This window comes from Cavia porcellus, unplaced genomic scaffold (assembly GCF_034190915.1).
Source record: "Cavia porcellus strain 051 isolate PalLab524CR breed Dunkin Hartley unplaced genomic scaffold, mCavPor4.1 scaffold_16, whole genome shotgun sequence".
In the NCBI taxonomy this organism is placed as follows: Eukaryota; Metazoa; Chordata; class Mammalia; order Rodentia; family Caviidae; genus Cavia; species Cavia porcellus.
This window is the reverse complement of record NW_026947499.1, coordinates 64,948,685-64,952,495: the sequence shown is the minus strand read 5'-3', so window position 1 is coordinate 64,952,495 and position 3,811 is coordinate 64,948,685. Positions and strand designations below refer to the sequence as shown.

General features: G+C 38.9%; 1 pseudogene; it reads right to left on the bottom strand.

The window, feature by feature from the left end:
• Positions 1 to 2,241: 2,241 nt before the first annotated feature.
• LOC111753922 (protein FAM136A-like) lies at positions 2,242 to 2,548 on the bottom strand (annotated as a pseudogene).
• Positions 2,549 to 3,811: the final 1,263 nt, after the last annotated feature.

The following is a 3,811-nucleotide window of genomic DNA, read 5'->3' as shown; positions in this document are numbered from 1 at the left end:
AATTAAATAGATTTCCATTTGCTAATATGTATATATATATATATATAATAGCATATATACACATATGTATAATATCTATCTATCTGAAATATTTTTGAATGAGAAAGAAAAGCTGAGTGCAGTACATTATACCTATAGTCACAGCATTCTGGGAGGCTGATGCAGGAAGAGCCTGAGTTGAAGCTCACCCTGGGAAACTTAGCAACTTAGTGCATCCTCTCTAAAAATAAAGAAATAAATAAAAATCTGTGGGTACAGCTCAGTGCAAAGGCCTGGGTTCAATCTTCTATCTTAAGTAAGAAGGAATGATGGGAGAGGAGGAAGGAAAGGAGGAAGGAAGCTAAGAAGGAAAAAGGGAGACAAAAAGCACATAATAAGCATATTCCACTTTTACATGCATGCATTTCTGAAGCACATACTTATCTGTGATGATGTTTCTGTGTATTTCCTGACTGAATACACGACAAATTGCACACAGTGGTTAACTTGGAAAGAAAGACCTGAAGAGATTGTAGCAGGTAGGAGAAAGGAAATCTGCTTTTCATTCTGGGCTTCCTGTTTGTGCTGTTATTTATTGTTTATTTAGTATGTTCATATGGTACTTTGGTTTAAAGAATAAAATAATCCTATTTTGAGGAGCAGTTCTAATAAGTGATGTTTATGCCAGTTTACTCAGAGTAAATGTCCAAGACAACTCATACCACACTGGGAGCCAAGCCCTTGCTTTGGCAGCAGCTGGCCTTTTTGTTGGGTTGTGTTGCACTCTGCTCAGAGAGCATGCTGATTTGGATTTCCAGGGCTGGATCCTTACTTCTCCCTAGCCAGCGACAGAGATTTCTCCTGCATTTTTCAGACTGCATTTTGAAAAGCACCAATTCATACTAGAATATTATTTTAGGACAAATTCTCACCTTCTCCCAGGCATACTTGTATGTTAAGACTCTTTCTTTGTTTGGAAAATAATAAATTTCAGGAATATACTTGAAACCTTTTCAGAGGGGAGGGCTGCAATTAAAATAAGACTAAACCATTAAGAAAATATACCACAGCCTTGACACAGACAGTCTATATTGTATCATTTCAGGTAATATGCTGGTAAAAGACAACACGGTCCTCATCCAAGAGAGAAGTGCCATGCCAGGGCAAGAACACTGCATGTTGCAAAGATCCCAGGCAAAAGTGCTACTTGATAATAGGGTGATATTCTATCCCTGTACTCTAAAGGAGTCACAGCTAACCCCAACCCGAGTCTCTTATTCTTTGACTGTCCTGTTGCCAGGTGATTACCTCAATAAGATGCTGTTAATCCAGGGGGCTAAGCAAGCAGTGCTGGCTTTAGGCTGTTACTCTGTTCTGTTCTACAAAATTCAATTTCTTCCAGTTCAGTACTTCACGTTCTTAGCTAGCCTGCAGTTCCTGTTTATTCTTGGATACTGGTGTTTATTTCTAAGTCCTTTCCCTTTCAGGGAAAGTATCACCCCAAGATTGCCCTGTCATTGCAGCAAAATGCCTAAAGGCTCATCAGGCATTGAAAGAGTTATGCTTGCCACCCTGTGTTACACCATCTCTCATATTTCTGCAATCACTTCTAGGCTGAAAAATGCAATGTAATAATTCAGGAAATGCACATTCATATCTTGATGGCTAGAAGAAGATGTATGGTATAAACCTTTCAAAGTTCTTAACTGAACTACTCTCATTTCCACACTTTAAATACACTCTATGTATTTTCATATTAAACACATACAAGACAAACACAAACATACACTCGCTCGCACGCAAAATGAAGATCTGGAAACATTTTTCCCCTAAACTAGTAATCTTCTAGATTTTTTTTTTCAGCTTACAAAAATAGTGTGGTGACATTTTTGTTTAGGAAGTAGCTACAGAGACACCTCTCTTGCAACTCCCCCAAGTCATAGGAGGCTTGGAGAAACCTCCAGCTGTTTAAATCTGTGTAGTGAAAAGAATCTGGTACCTTAGAGAGCTTGAGACTGGTACAAAGAACCTCTCTACCGCCAGGACAAGGTCTTGCCACATGCAGTTTAGGATCTGAAACACTCCCTTGTTTTAGCACAATTCCCTCCCCCCCCCCCGTTTCAATTTCTAGTATCTAAGCATAGAGATACCACCTTCCAGAGGCAAGTGAAATAGTTTCTTCATTCATAAATTTTATTTAAAAGATGAAATTTTTCATTCTTTTTTAAATAGATTCAGCCCAGCTGACCACTGGCAAAGATTTTATTTCCTCGAGGATAAGGGAAACTCCTCAGTCTTCTTGGTCATATTTGGAATGAGGTTCATGTGGTAATTCACATACTTGGCCACAGAATTATCCAGCTGCCTTTTCACCCGAACCTCTGTACTCCCCCACACTCCATCTATATAATCTTTGGCTTTGTCATTGCAATGCAGGGTGAATGTGGCCAAGCAGTTCTGGCCAAATCCTGTGCTTGAGCTAGAAGTGCATAGCAGCACTTGTGCACTGGGGTACCAGCTGCATGGACACCTGGTTCTCCTCACAGCAGTTGGCACTGCACTGGAACATGAGGTCCTATATCCTCCAGGTGTCCCCTCTCTCCATACTCTTCATTGTGGAGTCTTTTATGTTTTGTTTAATAAGTTCATTCCAGTACATTTCTATTACTTATCAATAACCTCAGGCAATTCTATCTCATTTCTTCCTTCTAAATGTCTAGCTCTTATAAATCAAGGAATGAGGAAATCTTTGGGTCCATAGGATTCATATATAATTCTTTAAATCAGGCCATATAAATATATTTTAAACAATTAATACAATCAATTAGTTTGCTTAGCTATAAACTGGTTTAATCCCTTATTCTCATAGGACTTATCTCTTGCAAGAATAGGTGGGAATCATAAAACATTTGTTAATTCTGATGTTAAAAATACACTTTCTATTTTCTTATTCCTTCTTCTCTTGGAACACTGGTAGGCTTTCCCTGCACTTTGCACCTGACTCCGTGGGGGCCATTCTTGACTTAAATGCATGAGCCTCTCTAACATGTACTCAAGATTTCATCCTATGGCTCTTCGCTAAGTAGATTCACCATAGTTTCAAAGATAAATTCAAGGATGAAAAGAACACCCAGCTCATGTCTCCAAAGTATAGACAATTCCTTCTGTAAAAAAATAAGTTTCTTACCATTTAAGTCAGCAGAATTCTGGGGCTGGGGATTTAGCTCAGTGGTATAAGCACCTGCCTTGCAAGCAGGCAGTCATGAGTTTGATCCCCAGTACCGATTTTTAAAAAAGACTGTATCTACATCAGCAGAATTCTTAACTTTTTTTTCCTATTCAGTATTCCAGAAGCCATTGGCCTGGGGGTTTCTGTGAGGGAAGCTGTCTCTGTGTGGCGAGGTTGAGGTCAGGTCCTCAGGTGAGTCGGAGGAAATGTCCACATAGAGAAGCTCCATCAGTCTGTCAGGTGGTTTCTAGCCTGAAACAAGGGTGTTAATGGTTGAGTTTGTAAGTGAGGCTCATTTAAAAAGGAGTTTCAGATCAGCAGTGTACCTGTGCTCAGTTCATTCTAATTCACCCCAGAAAATTTCAATTTTTCCCTATTCTTGAAAATAATGGTTTTTAAGTGTCAAATACCATTATTTTCAAGAACTGTAGTTTTTGTTAATAACTGGAAGAAACAGAAGCTTCAGCCTAAAGCAAGATCTAGAAGAAGTCAGTCATGTTTCAGTCAGCAGCTCATTCATTTTTATGAGGCAGTAAAATCATTGCGGCTCAATGATCTTACCATAGGTAATATTTTTTTTAATGGTGTCAAATACAAGTCAAG